Here is an 18179-nt window from a genome sequence, read left to right as displayed (position 1 = left end):
CTCAAACAAAAGTTCCTTTAGGTGCAATCCGAAATATGATGTTGCAACAATGGTTATGTTGCAACCCTTCGCTGAAGGAAATTGATAAACTTCAAGATCTCTTATTACTTAAAGAAAGGTGATCTGTTTAACTAAGTAAAATCTTCAGGCGCAAACAATCCAAAACAACAATAACAGTAAAATTGGACCCCAAAAACACTCCCTGTTGTTACTCAGGTGACACCTTAAGTACACTCATCTAACCAATGAGAGTGTTAGCTCGACAACAACAATATCCCCCCATCTTTTTTTAACAGAAAAATCTGATAGTTTTCATAAGTCCATAATACTTCAAAAGTTAATTCACAACCATGGCAAAACCATTCATCCTCTATCGGTGGGGGCCTGGTTATACCAACACATTCGAAGTGAAACCAAAAAATTTCATTGGTCACAACAAATCATAGCCGAGCCATCATCTGGGAGGTCACATTCCGAGCAGATCCAAATTTGTTCAATAATTTGCTCAGGTTCGTTTTCCTCCGGATAGCTCTCTGAAGCCTGAGCTTCCTCATTTCGATCGGAGTGTTGTACGATCTGAAGCTCTAACGGTTGTAGATAGTTTATAGCATGGTTATGTACATTTCCGTCACTCCGCAGTACTTGTGCTGAACGAACCAGTCCATCATCTCCATGAAACAGTTTCACTATCCTTCCCAATGCCCAGAAGACTCGATTTATTGGGCAATTTCACTGTTACAATGTCTTCGATTTGGATAATGTTGGAGGAGGCTGCATTCAAACCCTGATGTTGTTCTCTGAGAGAGAGTAGATAGTCTTCATGCCAAATCTTCTTAAATTCCTTTAGCAGTGCATCTCTATTCCTGAGCGAGTCTATAAGTTTTTGTTTGGTGGGTACCTCACCTTCACAAATGTCTGCATTTTCCAGACGTATCAGAAGGTTGAGATTCAGATCAGGGTGAAGGAAGTCTATCTTCATTTAATGCATGCTGTGCAGCAGCGACTACCGGTTCTCCCATCTCATAAGTATTCTTCATCACGGTTCTGACCTGGTCTACCAGGTCTTTAAGGGACAATGAAGCTATGCTTGGGCTAGCCCGCAGGAGTTACTTTGCTCCGGTTGGGAGCTCTGGCAAAAATTTGCATGCCAAGACCTGCTCAGGCAGCCCACCAAACAACACCATCAATTTCGTCAGGTCGGCCAAATAAACGTCGACAGTTTCACTGGCATGCAAGAGTCTTGCCTCACATTGCTCCCAAGCAGTGGCAGGATCGATAGCGAACGCTTTGTATAATGCCGCCTTGATCCTTCCATAACCCTGTTTTTCCTCGGGACTAAGCTGTTGATATACTGCGAAAGCCCCGCCAGACAGACGTAGAAGAACCACATGTTCAATGTTCTTCACACTAGACAACAGGCAATGTACTTACACCTTCTCCACCCAGCCGTCGAATTCTGGTATTAAATTAAGGTCGAATTTGTCACCTATTATGTCAAAATAGCTTGACGTTAAATGGGCTGGTAAGCAGCAAAACAAAATAAACCAAATACAATATGCAAAAGTCTAGCTAGAATTCGTCACTGACAACTTTCTCAACTTCCAGCACGTCTCTCGCCACTGCCTCTTCCAACAGACATTTTATCAGAAAACTGACCCCATTCCATTTGCATACGTGTGCAGTGGAAGATGAGATCGCGTGAGATTCCACAAGACTACACCTTATAAATCCATGGCTCCCATCTTTAATTTCTCTTTCTCTCAGATCCTATCCAACGGTAAGTTGTATTTCCTCTTGGATTATTACATTCAACTTTGCAATGACATTGTTAACCATGGGATTTGGGCACACCATAGAATTCAAAGTTTCATCATAAGCAGTCAAACAGGCAGTGGCTGGTGTTACCTTCTAGTGTGGGTACAAAAAATTCCTGGGATCTCCAAACAGTATCATTCCTCTTGGTGTTAACCAGGCCATGCCATTCATGCATTTAACTATCTCCCATGTCCCCATAAACTGCAGGAGATCAACCCCTAACAATCCATCAAGTATTGTATCAGCGGACATACCCAGATCCGTGTCAAGTTCATAATTCATTTCCCAAAGGTTATTAATCAGGGTAGGTAATCGCTCGATCTTGCGATGCAAGTTCAATTGTCCATCGATCAACACCAGTAGTTGTTGCGAGATTCCTAAAGGGAACAGAAACTCTGCAGTTATTTGTGTAAATCGGTAACGTCTTCTCCCCAAAGACGTGACAATTTCCAAGTCCCTATTCTGCACCGACCTGGGATAACATTGCAGACTGTCCATAATGCCTTTGCTGAAATAGGGGTTTTGGCTGCCGGTTTCTACCAAGCATCTAGCTTCAACCGTCTTGTCCCCCCTCCTAAGAAGGATCCTGTATATAGATAGGAGACATTGTCGATCACTCAAGCCAGTATTTACCCATCCATTGGATGTGGAAGTGCCGGGACACATAGTGGTGGTGTGATCATAACCAGAACACTTACAAGAATTTTCTTGATCATTTTTGATTGGGCAATTATCTTATTATAATTTAAATTTAATCTAAATATAATAAATATATATAAATTCAAAGAAATCACTTACCTATATAAAATACTAATCAATGGATACTTCCATTCTTCATTTATGAGAATTTGTCCATATATTTTTTATTTTCATTTGAATAGACATTTCAAAATGGGGGGGTGAATTAAAAAAATAACGCTTGTCTAGAATATTATATTCGATTTATTTCACGTTGAACCTGAAAATATCGTACCAATTGAACGATTAGAAAAATTTGGATAGATTTTTAAAGTTTAAAAATTGAAAAAAATTTAACTTGTAAAATTCAATTGATTTCATTACGTAAAAAATGGCTGTATGAGTGCGCACCGGCACTTTGTAAACACAGTTTTTTAAGAAATAAAAAATAATATTTCTATTATTTTTTAAACAACTTTAATAGTTTATTTTGGAAGTATATTCCATAAAGAAAATAAACAACCCACTTTAAAAAGAGAAATTACGAGTTTTTTATATTTTATTCAGAAATTATGACACACCTAATAATCCAGTTATGCATTTACTTTTCGGCAGTGGATGAACGTGATTTTTTTCTTTTTTTTTTTTACACTTGGCTAATACTTATGGCAAAGTAAATTATTTAAAATTTTCTTTAAAAAAATTAAAAAATATATAAAAAGTTATATGCAAATAGGTCACAAGAAATTTCACGTCTTTATTTTCAATAATTTCTTAAATGTAAAAATAATTTATGTCGGTAATAGTGTTAATTACATCAAAAATAAATATTTACAACAATAATTTTGATGAAAATAAAATATTAAAGATATTGTTCTTGTGTGGAGTTTCCTTACTTACCAAGTAATCAGTTTTGTCGTTTATTTTCAAAATGTCTATTCTTGAACAGGAATAAATATGAACCCAAGATAGAAGGTGTCGTTTATCTTTTATCCCCACCCATTAAAAATTTAGGTACTTGTAGTTTAATCAAGACATTAAAAACAATGAAAATATCAAAAAAAAAAAAAGTTTAAATTGTACGTATCCGTTATAGAATGAAGTTCACTGAAAAAAAAAAAAATCACTTAATTTCATCAAGTACTTTTTTTCTTTTTTTCTTTTTTTTTTTTTACATCAAGAAAACAATTTGTTATGATACCGAGCAAAAGGTTCGATTTTTAGGAAGAAAAGCTAGTATTAAAGATGAGGAAGGAGTGTCGGCGCTTTAACTGAAGATTATGGTATATTACCATACATTAACAAGGGGTATTAATTAGGGTCACCATTCGGGGCGCCTCCGATACCAGAGAGAACTGGAGCGCTGAAATTGAAAAGAATGCTGATTAACGAAGACATCGTCTCCAAATAATAATGAGGATGTGTAACGCGACTTTGCAATGAATTAAGTGGGTTTTATATATCTGTATATATATGTGTTCCCGAAATTTGGGTTACAAAGAAGAGACAGTGCATTTTGTAGAGTCTTTGTTTAATGTTCAATGTTTCCTTTTTGCTATCTTACGGGGGATAAGGAGTGGCGTGTGATGCTGTCTCTAGTCGTCGTTGAAGTGAGAACGTTTTCTTCACTTGAATGTCCCACGTACACAATTCTCGCTTTTCATTGGCTGGAACCTCTGATGACGTATAAGAAGAAAGGAAGGAAAAGAGAAAAGAGTAGGGAGAAAGAGAGAACTAAGGTGAGAATACAGCATAACATCGTAGTAGTAGCTCGCAACAAGATATCTCCCCATAGCGTGTTCTAAAATTCAAACAAAATTTTTTATAAGAATTCTTCAACGTGCTCTCATAAAAACGTGTTTTTCCGTTGTAAAAAAAAAACAAAAACAAAAAAAAACTTTCGATCAAATTAAGTGAAATTTTTTTTTTCGGAGATCTTCAACGGATACGGACAATATAACCTTTTTCCGATATTTTCAGTTTTTAATGTCTTCATTAAACTGTTCAAGTACCGAAATTTAAAATATTTGGTTACTTTCAAGTTTCGTTACTCTATAAGAGTCTATATTTACAAAGGGTTTGCTCAGAGCTATTATCTGCAAAATAAAACGAGTCTTTTTTTAGTTTTTTTTTTTTTAGTTTTTTTACAAATTGTATTTTTTAATAAGCAAACAGACAGAAAAAAGTGATGATTCGTTTGTTTTTTGTTCATTGCCTATTAAAAAAACAACAAAAAAACAGTTAATGCAAAGATTCGGGTTTGTATTTACTGTACACATAGATTCGAAAAAGTTGTAAAAAAACAAATATATAACAAATAAATGTTATCAAGGGTAAGATAAGTTACTTTTCTACCAAACTGGATATATTTGTCGTGTTTTTATTCAATGTAACGTTTATTCAGCTCGGAAAACATGCAGTGTTTACCGATGTATTGGAAAATTCAAGATGGCGCCTTACTCCCTCTTTAAGACGTTAAGTTTGGGAAAAGGTGTTATAAATGAAAAACTACACAAAATACTATTAAAAACCCGCAGAATATATGTCAGCCTATGTCACGGTAACATATATTGAGCGGGTTTTTAACAGTATTTTATCCAGTTTTTTTATTTATAACACCTTTTCCCAAACTTACCGTGTTAAAGAGAGTCAGACGCCATTTTGAATTTTCCAATACATCGGTAAACACGATGTTTTTCGAGCTGAATAAACATGTTACATTGAATAAAAATACGAAAAATATATCCAGTTAGATAGAAAAATAACTTATCTTGCCTTTGATAACATTTATTTGTTATATATTTGTTTTTGACAACTTTTTCGAATCTATGTGTACAGTAAATACAAACCCAAAGATTCTTTCCAACTCCGAAAAAAAAAAAAAAAAAACTTTACAATGACAACTTTTCAAGGTTTCAGAGGTGCTGAAAACAAATATAACATTTAAAAGTGGCGCAGAGAAATAGTTTTTATGATATGACGAAATTACTTTTTCAAAAAGTTGGTATCACATTTCTATAAAAAATTAACGTAAAGCAAGCACCTACTTTCTGGCCACCTAGTGATAATATATATATTTTTTTTAATTTTGGGGCTGCTTGAAAGTTGTTTTAGGCAATTTTTTTACTTAATTTCTACCTTAACAATCACTTTAATAAAACGACGACTTTTATAGGTTTTCGGGAATCTAAAATCGACCCAAAACAAGGAAAAAACAAGAAACCTCGTTAATTTTCCAGATAGCAGTTTCGGGCAAAATTTTCGTAAATATCACGTGATGGAACTTGAAGATAATTGAATAAACTCAAATAAAAATTTTACTGATAATATTCCTTAAAAAAAAAAAAAAATCATCCTTGTTTCAAAATAGTTTTTTTTAGATTTCTTTTTCCGCGAACTTGCTTTTCGGTCGCCATCTTGAAATGTTGACTTCCGTCAGCTTAATCACGTTTTAATTCACACATCATGTAATCGTTTCTTTCCTGAAAACAGATGCAACCAATTGAAAGCAGATTGTGAAATGAAAAGTAAGTATTGATTGAATTTGTTTAAGTCGCGCCCCATTTTAAACAAAGTTTAAAACGGGGGCGCGATGGAACAATTCAGTTTTCTCTTTTGTTTTGATATGTCGAACCGATGTTTGAATCCATGCATAAAAACAATTCATCTTTTATAATATTACAAAAACAAAATTAAAAATTACTCCATATTTATGAAGGTGGTAGTATTTATATACAAAATAATATTTCCTGAGCGCTGTTTTACAATTTGTCATTGTGCAGAGGGAGACAACTCTCATTTACTAAGAGATTCGTTCATTTTTTTTTTTTTTTTTCATTTCATAATTTAGGACGCTCGATCTGACAATATTTTTTTATTAAATCAAAACATTAAAAAAATGTTGGTGTTATTAATATTATAAACTTTGTTACAGTAAAAAAAAAAAGTCGCTTTAAGAGTGTTATCCTTGTTTAATTAAACAGTTTCGTTCTTTGTATTTTTTTTTTTTTTAGGTTAAAGACTACGTTTTTAAAAACCTTACCAGTCGTAAAAAATGTAGTATCAATGTGCTCCGTTACGCCAACTGAAGACGCCTAAACATTTTTTGATAAATCGACGTCTTTCATAGGTTCTCGGGTATGATGAAAACGAATATTGCATGGAAAATTAACACAGAAAAATAGCTTTTCAGATATAAATACCTGTATTTTGAAATGTAAATTACTGGCGGGCATGTTTGAACGAGGAGTATATGAAAGCGGCAAACCCTTATTCTTTTTTCAGCGCAATTCTGAAAGCCGTTCTTAACATGGGAGGTGTTTATTCCAAGAGCCATTGTTAACTTGGGGAGGTTGAGGGTTTTTATTCGAAAGGCGTTTTATTATTTTTAATCTCTCCATGTTAAGAATGGCTTCTTGAATAAGCAGGTTGGACAACCAGTGTATAGTGACCAAATTTTCTTGAATTTGTAAAAGTAATTTTTTTTTTTTTAATTAGACTTAGCTAGAAATGATGTTGAATAAAAGTTTGCATTTCGGAGACTTAACTTCACAATATGTCTGTGGATGCTCACTGAACCATTTCATTGAAACAAAAAAGATGGCTGCCAATTCAAACTACTAGAAATTACATTGCATAATACAGTTATTAATACCCTGAAAACTATTTGTCTGTGCTAATTTTCCCTGCGATATTTGTTTTCAGTATACCCAAAAACCTATAAACGTCATCATTTTATTGAAAAATTGTAAGGCGTCTTCAGTTGGCATAACGGAACACATAGACCAAATATAGAAAAATGTTGCCACAGCTTCTTTTTTAAAATATTTTAATCTAATGAAATATCATTGGTTTCAGCACTATAAATAATGATATAAAAACAGAAACGATTCTCTTAATAGTCGCATAAAATCTACATTTTGTATTATTAATGTTATCAATTTTGTTACATTAAAAGAATTCGTTACAGCTTTCTTTTTTTAATGTTTTGATTTAATGGAAAAATATTGTCAGATCAAGCATCCTAAATTATGAGATGAAAAAATTAACAAATCTCATCGTAAGCAAGAGTTGTTGCCCTTAATTATGCTTCTTTTTTTTTTTTTGGTAAATCAGAAAAGCAGAAATTATGCATTATCTTTGAATACGATTGTTACAGCCTTTTTATTTCTCTTGTTCTTTTTTCGCCTTTCCTCTTAATCTTGCCTTGATTTGTTATATTTGCACCATATTTCAAAACGATTCATGAGATGATATAGAGAAGTAGATGTGTTTCATCCAACAAATAACATACCACATATCCCACCTCGACGGTTTTAGTTTTTTGCTAATAGGTACGTGTAAAATGAATGCAGATGCTCCAAATGTATAAACATTTTGCCCCCGCTCCCTTTACTTATAAATTCGCTGAAAATCGAGAAACTAACCAATTTTAATGAAATTTTCAGTATTTATCAAATAATGATCACGTAATCTAATGAACACATTATTTTTACTTAAATCATAGTGGAAACGCAACCCCCAGTATTTCCTTCTGTATCAGAAAACACTCTATGTGACATACAAATATCAGTGCGTGATGTTGCTAAGCTAATCAAAAACCTTGATTCCAGTAAAGCAACTGGCCCTGATGGCATTTCTATTATAGTGCTAAAAAACTTTAACCAAAACTAGCTCCCATACTTACAAAGTTGTTTAAGCGTCTTAAGTAGAATTGCTTCCCAACGCCCTGGATAACCTCGTTAATATGCCCAATATTTAAGAATTTAGGTGATCGGTCATCTCCCTCTCAGTATAGACTAATAAGTCTTCTGTGCATCATGAGTAAGTTGCTGGAATCTGTGTTAAATAGAGAAGTAGTCAACCACCTCAGCAAAAATAAACTTCTAAGTGACATACAATATGGTTTCCATTCTGCTAGATCTACAGTAGATGTACTTACAGTTATATCATAGAATTAGTGAATCTCTTGATGGAGGCTTTCTTTCTAGGGCAGTTGCTCTTGACATATCAAAGGCCTTTGATAGAGTATGGAATAAAGATCTCCAGTTACGGTATAGCTGGAAAGGTCTTCTCAATTATTAAATCATTTCTCTCTGATAGGTTCATAAAAGTAGTAGTTGATGGGCAGAAATCAGAAGCTCACAGTATTAATGCTGGAATCCCTCAAGGTTCTATCCTAGGCCTAACTCTCTTCCTAATCTATATCAATGATCTTCCAAATCATATTCTTAGATCATTCATTGATATTTATGCTGACGACACTATCATCTATGGCAGTACATCAAAGACCATAAACAACCAAGTTTTCTCTGATTCTCTCTCTTCTGATCTTGAGCATGTGGTATGTTAGATGGTCAAAGAGAGATAATCCATAAATCGATAAATGCAGAATTATCTCCCTTCCATCAAGAAATTAGTTGTGCCTGGCAGCCAGGAGAAAAGGCTGGGACATTTAAGATGGCCGCTATAGACTATCGTTCCTCAATCGTTCATTACAAACATTTAAGTTTATGTTATAGTTAAATAAATAATGTATTACAAATGCATTCAGTGTTGATTATAATTCATACCCTTTCAAGTATCGGTTTTACCAAATAATCACAAACACATCAATGGCGACGATGGATTTGGATTTTAACTCACAGAAAAACATAAACGCACATGGTGTCAGGTTCTTAGAAGCGATTTACACCTCATGCCGCGATTTTCCTGAGCAAATTTCCACATTTTTTTTAACACAAAAAAAAGAAAAAAAAAAAAGAAATTTCAATAATTCTTTTTTTTGAACACAAAAAAAAAAGAAATTTCAATAATTTTTTTTGAAAAAAAAAAAAAAGGAATTTTTCCTTAAAATATTTTTTCTTGCTGAAAAAAAAAAACAAGAATTTTTTCTTTTACAATATTTTTTTCTTGTTGAAGAGAGAAAGAAAAAAAAAACACTCCACCTGCCATGGATCGAAATATGCTCAAGAGAATCCTTCAATCCCAACAAACGGAATTTTTAAAAGCCCAGAACAGTCTTATTGAAAATCTGACAACCCAGTTTAACAAGCAAATTATAAACTTACCAAAATCAAATTCTCTGGACTCCATAGCAAGCACGATAACGGAATTTTTGTTCAATCCGGACTCAAAACAGACATTCAACACTTGGTATGGCCGTTGGAAAGATACGTTTGAAAATGAATTCACATCCATGGACGACTCCTGGAGAACGCGTTTACTGTTACGGAAACTTGGCACAGTCGAGCATCAACGGTATTCAAATTTTATCCTACCTAAAAACACTGGAGATTTTACATTTGATGAAACCATAGCACAGCTATCAGAAATTTTTGGTGAGTCAGTATCTTTATTTAATATTAGATACAATTGCTTGAAATTAAAGAAAGATGATACGGACGATTTGATAAAATATGCGGGAATTGTAAACCAAACTTGCGAAAGTTTTCAGCTGAAATCGCTGACTGAGGATCAATTCAAGTGCCTCATCTTCATCACGGGATTACAATCACCCCAGGATGCGGACATCCGCACTCGTTTATTGTCCATGATTGAAAAAGACAAGGATATAACGATAAGACTTCTGACCACAGAATGCCAGCGGCTAACAAATTTAAAACGGGACACAGCAATGGTGCAACAACAAACCCCATCTGTTTCAAATATAAAATCAGTAGAGAAAAATTCTACTGGAAAAAAACAAAAAACCCCAACGCCCTGTTGGTCATGTGGGGAAATGCACTATGCTCGCTTTTGCCCATTCAAAAGACATATGCCAACATTGTTCGCGTCATGGGCACAAGGATGGATTTTGTGGTAATAACCACAACCCTTCTAAACACATTACGGCACAGCCAAGAGGCAAAAATCACAGAAAAACTCCAGGACGGTTCCAGAAAGCCTCATCAAATTCAATTTTTGCTACTTTCAATGTAAATTTTGAAGCTCGGAGAAAGTACCTAATTGTTGAAATAAACAACAAACCGGTGAATTTTCAGTTTGATACTGCTTCAGACATCACTCTAATTTCACGCCAAATGTGGGAGTTGTTGGGAAAACCAACACTTAAGAAGACAAATCATGTTGCTTGTGGGGCATCAGGAAAAAAAATACAATTAACTGGTGAGTTAACATGTAATGTCGCTTTTCAAGAAAAGCAATTTTCAGGTGTGTGCTATGTTTCGGAAGTGTCAACACTGAATCTTCTTGGACTAGATTCCATTGAGGAATTGGACCTTTTTAATGTTCCCCTTAACACAGTTTTCAGTTCCTTCAACATTAATGCTGCCACAGATGCTGAAACACATTTTAAAAACTTGCTCAAAGCAAAATTCAGCAAAGTTTTTCAGGAGGGTCTTGGGCTCTGCTCGAAAGCTAAAGCAACTCTAAAACTGAAGGCAGATGCAAAATCAGTCTTCAGACCAAAACGGCCAGTGCCATACGCAGCTTTAGCTACCGTGGAGAAAGAATTGGATCGTCTTCAACAAGAAGGGGTTATCCAACCCACAAATTATTCATCCTGGGCAGCACCTATTGTCATTGTAAAGAAGGCAAATGGCAAAGTACGGTTATGCGCGGACTTCAGCACAGGGCTAAATGACCAACTTGAGACACACCAGTACCCACTACCAGTACCAGAAGATCTGTTTTCAAAACTTAATGGTGGGACTTGTTTTGCAAAACTGGACCTTGCAGACGCATATTTCCAAATGGAAGTTGATGAAGATTCCAAAAATCTTCTCACTATTAACACCCACAAGGGACTGTTTCAATTTAACCGCCTTCCATTTGGGGTCAAGTCAGCTCCAACAATATTTCAACAAACCATGGACACCATGCTCACAGGATTGCCAGGAGTTTCTGCCTATATTGATGACATTATTGTGACAGGTACATCTCAAGAAGAACTCTTATATCGCCTCACTTCCGTGCTGGAGCGAATCCAACAATATGGATTTCACTTAAGACCAGATAAATGCAAATTTTTCCAAACTTCTGTGAAATACCTTGGATTTATATTTGAAAAAAATGGTCGAAAACCAGATCCGGACAATATCCAGGTAATAAAGCATATGCCAGCTCCAAAGGACGTTGCAACATTACGCTCTTTTCTTGGACTTGTAAGCCACTATGGTTCATTTTTACCCGAACTACATAGGTTACGGGGACCACTAAATGATCTTTTACAAAAGAGTCGTTTGAGAAAATTAAAGCACTTCTCAGTTCAAATTTATTGCTGACACACTATGACTCATCTTTGGACATTATTGTTGTGACAGATGCTTCAGACTATGGAGTCGGAGCAGTAATATCACACATTTTCCCTGACGGAAGCGAAAAAGCAATTGCACATGCATCAAAGTCTTTGACGCCTACGGAACGAAAATACAGCCAAATTGAGAAGGAAGCACTTGCAATAATATATGCAGTCAAGAAATTCCATAAAATGTTATATGGCCGACATTTTACTCTGATCACAGACCACAAGCCCTTAATAAGCATTTTTGGTAGCAGGAAAGGAATTCCCGTATATACAGCAAACCGATTACAAAGGTGGGCAACTATGCTGCTGGACTATGACTTTTCTATAAAGCACCAACCAGGGAGCAAAATCATGGTACAATGTGGAAAGAGGTGACTGGTTACTTTTAATGCATCTAAAATCAAGCTTTTGTCTTTACATCATCAATGCTCTGATCCTCATATGACATCAATTGAATGGCTCTCATCTTGAGGAGGCTCCATGTTTTGACAAGCTCCTGGGCTTGACCATCACTCCTGATATGAAATTGAACACAATACATCAAATCTGTTGCCAAGGTTGCTGGGAAAATGGTGAGATCCTTCTATCGATCCATTAGATATCTCACTGCTGATGTAATTCTCTTCCTATATAAGAGCCAGGTACGTCCTAGGATGGAGTACTGTTGCCATATCTGGGCAGGAGCTGCTAGAAATTCTTATCCTGCAATGACAGAGTTCAAAATAGACTTTGTAGCCTAGTGGGGGATGCCCTTTTCTCTTCCCTGCAATCTTTTTCTCACAGAAGAGGCGTTGCAAGCATGTCTCTGCTTTAGTGTAATTTTCATGGCGAGTGCTCATCTGAGCTCCAATCTTTGGTCCCCCCTCACCAAAATTTCATGAGAAACACTCATCTAGCTGAAAACACTATCAATAATTTCTCCTACTCTTTATCCATGCCTAAATCTAAACGTAGATTCCATGACCAAAGCTTTTTTCTTAGAACTGAACACCTGTGGAACTCTCTTCCATTTGCCTGCTTTCCAGCTGACTACAATGTGGTCGTCTTCAAGTCCAACATAAACAAGTTCTTGGTGAGCCGTCTCCTTAAGTAATCCATTTTACAAAATTTCCACTAACAATTACTACGCCACTGTCCAATTGATCACTATACACTTATTAACTCTTATCCTCGAGTGGCCTCTTGGCCTTGATAAGTGGTGACTCCTTCGTTAAAAAAATGTTTTATTTTGTTTGAACAAAAAATACCTTTACTAAAGTTATGGTTTTTAGTAGTAAAAAAAATGCATTAATTTATTTTTTCTTTTTTTATGAAAATAAAGCATTGTAAATGGTAACAATTAAAACCACATATTTCATTTTTATGGGAACATTATCAAAAAAGCCTCTGAAGTCTGTATTAATGAATTCAGTATAACTTGAAGAAAAATTAATTTTTCGAATTACAGATATTATCATTGAATTAAGCATTGTTTATTTAATATTTTCCCACAAAAAATTACAATTGCAGAAAATAGTTCTATTTTTAGTTTTGAATTACAGGATTTACTTAATTTTTATATACGATTCTAATATTTTCCTTGCCTGCATGAATGTGAAATTTTCGGCGTAACGTAATTTTTATATAATCTTGAAAAATAAAACTTTTTTTTTAATTTAAAAGCAGGAACATAGAAAATAATTACATTAAAAAATGGTGAAAATTAAACAAATGTTCCTGATAGGAATGCATGGATGCATGTGGAGGTGGGGAGACAAACAACCCCATCTGACTTTAACTACCTGACATCATTTTCAGACAGTCAAAAGGCTGTCTGAAATTTTGGGCTTCCATATAATCCATGTGATGAGGAATTTGTTTTCTTTCAACTAAACAAAGTAAGAATCTCTCACTTTTGGGAGCTAAGCTAGTTTTTGTACAAACAAGGTGGGTTTTTTTTTTTTACTTAATTCAATATCTTAGGACTTTATGTGACTAATTATCTTTGAAATAGACCCAGAAGACTAATATTTATCTTTCAAAGGATTTATTCAACTTCAAAATTTAGCTGAATTAGTTAGCTTTTTTTTTACGTATACAAATATCTTTTCCTTTTGGGAATCACTTTTAGTCTTTAATCTTTCAAATACAATCAAAGAATAGTTGGAAACCTACAAAAAAATGATGATAAATCAACTTCCCAAACTATGCCCCCTATCTTTATGACGTTAAATGGGCTGGTAAACAGCAAAACAAAATAAACCAAATACAATACGCAAAAGTCCAGCTAGAATTCGTCACTGACAACTTTCTCTCTCAACTTCCAGCACGTCTCTCACCACTGCCTCTACTAACAGACATTTTATCAGAAAACTGACCCCCATTCCATTTGCATACATGTGCAGTGGAAGATGAGATCTTGTTAGATTCCATGAGGCTACACCTTATAAATTCATGGCTGCCATCTTTAATTTCTCTTTCTCTCAGATCCCATCCGAAGGTAAATTGTATGACCACACGACACACACGCACGGGGGCGCTTTCCTCTTTGATTATTACATTCAACTTTACACTCTCCCCTGGTCTTCAGACCACACATTTAGCATGGTGGACGTGGTCGTTTGTTGCGGGCACTCCTACGAAGGGGGATTGGCTGGACTACTTCATCTTCATTGGAGCTATCAGAAGATGTGTTGAAACCATTAGTATCAGTGTTAGGGCGTACAGTCATACCATCAGGCTGGTCTTCTTCATCTTCATCTGAGCTCTCAGAAGGGGTGCGGCATCAGCGTTGGGGTTCACAGTTGTACCATCGCGGGGAATAGGACGGATCCACAGGTCATCATTGAATGATTCACCATCACTGCTACTCACCAACTGGTTCGTATTCAGGGCAGGTTGAATATCCTTCACATGGCATGGAGTACCATTGACTAGCACGACTTGCTCACTGATGATGCCAGTAATTCGCCCTCTTTGAAAGCTGCTGGTGCATCGATTATTGGGAGGTTTCACCCAAACAGTGTCCCCTAACTCATATGACCCTCCGGTTTCCTGCCGATTAGGTAGACGAGTGTCAAGGTCCTTGATGTGCTCTCAACAGCAATGGATCGCATTGGTGGGTGCTCTTGCAGCAGTCATGCCATCCTTTGGAGTTGCATTATATCTATAGATTGCCACTGTGATCGTGCATTGTTTTCTTGCTGTGATCCTCTTCACGCTTTGATGGCACCACTCTGCTATGCCGTCGACACTTGGTACATATGCACATCTGTGTCTGAGTTGGATCCCCCACTCGTATACGAAACGTCTGAACTCCCCACTGCAGAAGGCCGTGTCATTGTTAGGATCTCTTCGGGCAGCCCCCTTTCATAAAATATGGACTCCAATTCACGGATTACATTGGAGGAATCCTGTTTTATTAACGAGCGCCAGATTGCAAACCTTGTTGGTCCACATCAGCTTACTCCCAGCTGACCTTTCTGCCATCTGGCCGGGGCGGGGTCGATTGACTGGTATGTTTGGCATTCCTTGACTACCGCTTTCACTGCACTTTTGGACACAGACGGATTGGACAACTGCACAAAATAACATGTTCATCTCACTCCGGGGTGTCCACTGAGGTGGTGTATCTTCTTGATTTTATCCGCCACCTCAATAGTGGCAGCACATAATGGTACTGGCTCGGCTTTCTTCTTCATGGTGTCATACCATCTCTGTGGCACCCAAGTGAGCCTATCAGCAAGGTTGCAATTTAAAGTGACCAGTATCACATCCACAAAGAGGTTGTACTCTGTTACGAGCTTTTTTACAGTCTCCAACCTCTGTCTGATCAGCATCTCGCTGGTTGCCTTAGTGCACACCCTAGTCTTGCCTGTCAGTGTGTCTGATATCCAGTGGTACATGCATAGTGAATCTGTGTGTATGCGTAATTTCCTGACTTTTCACTGGAGTGCCAGGTTGATACCTTTTATCACTGCATCGAGCTCTGCCAGCGTCACTCGCCGGTCGCAACCAGCAAGTGTCCTCAATCACAGCACCATTCTTCTCAAACAGCACACCAATTGCCAGAGAGCTCGCATACACCCACACATTCAGTTTGTCTCCCTGCATGCACCAGTCTCCTTTGGCGGGATCATCCTGCTTTACCTTTATGATGGTCTCCTTCACCATGCAAACCAACAGATCATCGGCTGTTTCATCATCCCAGCCTTTGGTGACTGCGCTTGCCCTCCTTTTTATTATCCATGTTGCCAAAAAAGTCCATCCACACACTGGTAGGTGCCCCACAAGTTTTCCACACAGGGAGAATACGGCTCGCCTCGTGAAGACATCAGGCACTTCAGGAACTGCAGTTCCGCGCCTCCATTTCAATGTTCCTTGCTCCTGTCGAACGTTCAGGCCCAAGACACGAACGCCATTCACCAAACGTTCTGGATCCTTGCACGTCAAACAAAATTCAGCCAGTTTGGCCCTCACATGTGATGATGACACAATGTCTTCATTCACATATATGTCATCAAGGTACACCGATGTCCCATCTTTTATTGTCTCTTCCTGTGACAACACAGTGTTAATAATGGTCTTCATTATTTGGGGTGCCACGTTCAGCCCAAAGCCTAGTCTGGTAAGGCAGTACCTCCTGCCAGCAAACACTACCGTCTGAAATGGCCACATTGTTTCACTGATTTGGACCTGCAAGTATGCTTTTCTTAGATCAAGCAGGGACACATTGGAACCCTGCTGGCGCCACTCTCGTAACTTGCTGGGACAAACGTCAGCATCTGCCATGAACGCATCAACATGCACGTTCAGTTCACGATAGTCCATCAGTGGCCTCATCTTTGCTTTGTTGTGCTGAGCAACCGTCATCAGCGGAATCAGGCCTTTCGGAGATCCAAGTTTCTCATAGGGGTAGGGAATCAACCAGTCATCCTTGATCCAATCACGAAGTTCCTCTTCATATGCTGGCCTCATTTGGTCAGGCACATGGTACTCTGTTACCTCATTTCGCAGTTTGGCTGGTTCCTGGTTTTCCGACGACTTCCACATGGCTGTCCAAACCTTCTGCTGCTGGTCAAACTCGACAATAAAGTCTGGCTGATCAATCTTCAAAGCAGCACACACTGGAACCTTCTCCTGAAACTGTATCGCCCCCGTCTGCGTTATGCGAGCACCACCTAGGGCTCTGATGGCATCATAGCCTAAAAGCAGGTCAAAGCTCAGCAGTTTCTCAAGTACTACCTGTGCTTCAATGTTAGTTGAATGTCTAGTTTTAGTGCAAATGTTTACAGTGCTCACCCCGCAACATGTCCACGTCACTTCACTCAGGGTGGTTAATCTAGTAGTCTTCTTCCAAGTGTGGCAGAGGCCAACACTCACTATGGTGCGATAGCACACAGTCGAAGAGTGCTGAGCACAATGTCTCATTGACATAGACCTGAATAGTCGGAAGCGCCTCGTCTAATTTCTGTTTGGGGAAGAGGTCGATGCTGGCACCTGTCCCCGACCCTGTTTCCCGAACAATCCCGGGCCATATGACCAGTTTTATTACATCGGTAGCAGCGAATAGCTGTCAGTCGCTGCCAGCAGTCCTTCGCAATAACACATGACTTCACTGTGCAAAATGGGCCCCTGGGACGGTCTATCCTCATTTAATGCGTGCTGTGCAGCAGCGACTACCGGTTCTCCCATCTCATAAGTATTCTTCATCATGATCCTGACCCGGTCTACCAGGTCGTTAAGGGACAATGAAGCTATGCTTGAGCTAGCCTGCAGGAGTTGCTTTGCTCTGGTTGGGAGCCCTGCCAAAAATTTGCATGCCAAGGTCCGCTCAGGCAGCCCACCAAACAACACCGTCAATTTCGTCAGCTTGGTCAAATAAATGTTGACAGTTTCACCGGGATGCAAGGTTCTTGCTTCAAATTGCTCCCAATATAGCGAACACCTTGTATAATGCCACCTTGATCTTTTCATAATCCTGTTTTTCCTCAGGACTAATCTGTTGATATACTGCAAAAAGCCCCGCCAGACAGATGTAGAGGAACCACATGTTCAATCTTCTTCACACTAGACAACAGGCAATATAGTTCCACCTTCTCCATCCAGTTACGTACCTGGGTCGAACCGTTGAATTCTGGTATTAATTTAAGGTCGGATTTATCCCCCATTATGCTAAAATAACTTGGCATTAATTGGGCTGGTAAACAGCAAAACAAAATAAACCAAATACAATACGCAAAAGTCCAGCTAGAATTTTTCACTGACAACTTTCTCTCTCAACTTCCAGCAAGTCTCTCGCCACTGCCTCTGCCACCAGACATTTTCTCAGAAAACTGACCCCATTCCATTTGCATATGTTTGCAGTGGAAGATGAGATCTCGTGAGATTCCACGAGACTACACCTTATAAATCCATGGCTGCCGTCTTTAATTTCTAT

The 18179-nt window shown here is 37.6% G+C and overlaps 1 long non-coding RNA gene across 3 annotated transcripts in view; it reads left to right on the top strand.

Moving 5' to 3' along the window:
* The first annotated feature begins 5881 nt into the window (after positions 1-5881).
* The window catches only part of LOC145243556 (uncharacterized), a 49689-nt gene continuing 37391 nt past the window's right edge, over positions 5882-18179 (top strand). For 2 of the 3 annotated variants that reach the window (XR_013862904.1, XR_013862903.1), the window contains exon 1: positions 5882-6020. This is a non-coding gene — a long non-coding RNA (uncharacterized LOC145243556). The remainder of the gene's footprint in view (positions 6021-18179) is intronic. The other variant, XR_013862905.1, reaches the window with a different exon arrangement.

Source organism: Euprymna scolopes, chromosome 22 (assembly GCF_053919585.1).
Source record: "Euprymna scolopes isolate OS-2025 chromosome 22, ASM5391958v1, whole genome shotgun sequence".
In the NCBI taxonomy this organism is placed as follows: Eukaryota; Metazoa; Mollusca; class Cephalopoda; order Sepiida; family Sepiolidae; genus Euprymna; species Euprymna scolopes.
Note: the sequence above shows the minus strand (reverse complement) of the source record. Positions and strands in the feature narration are given on the sequence as shown.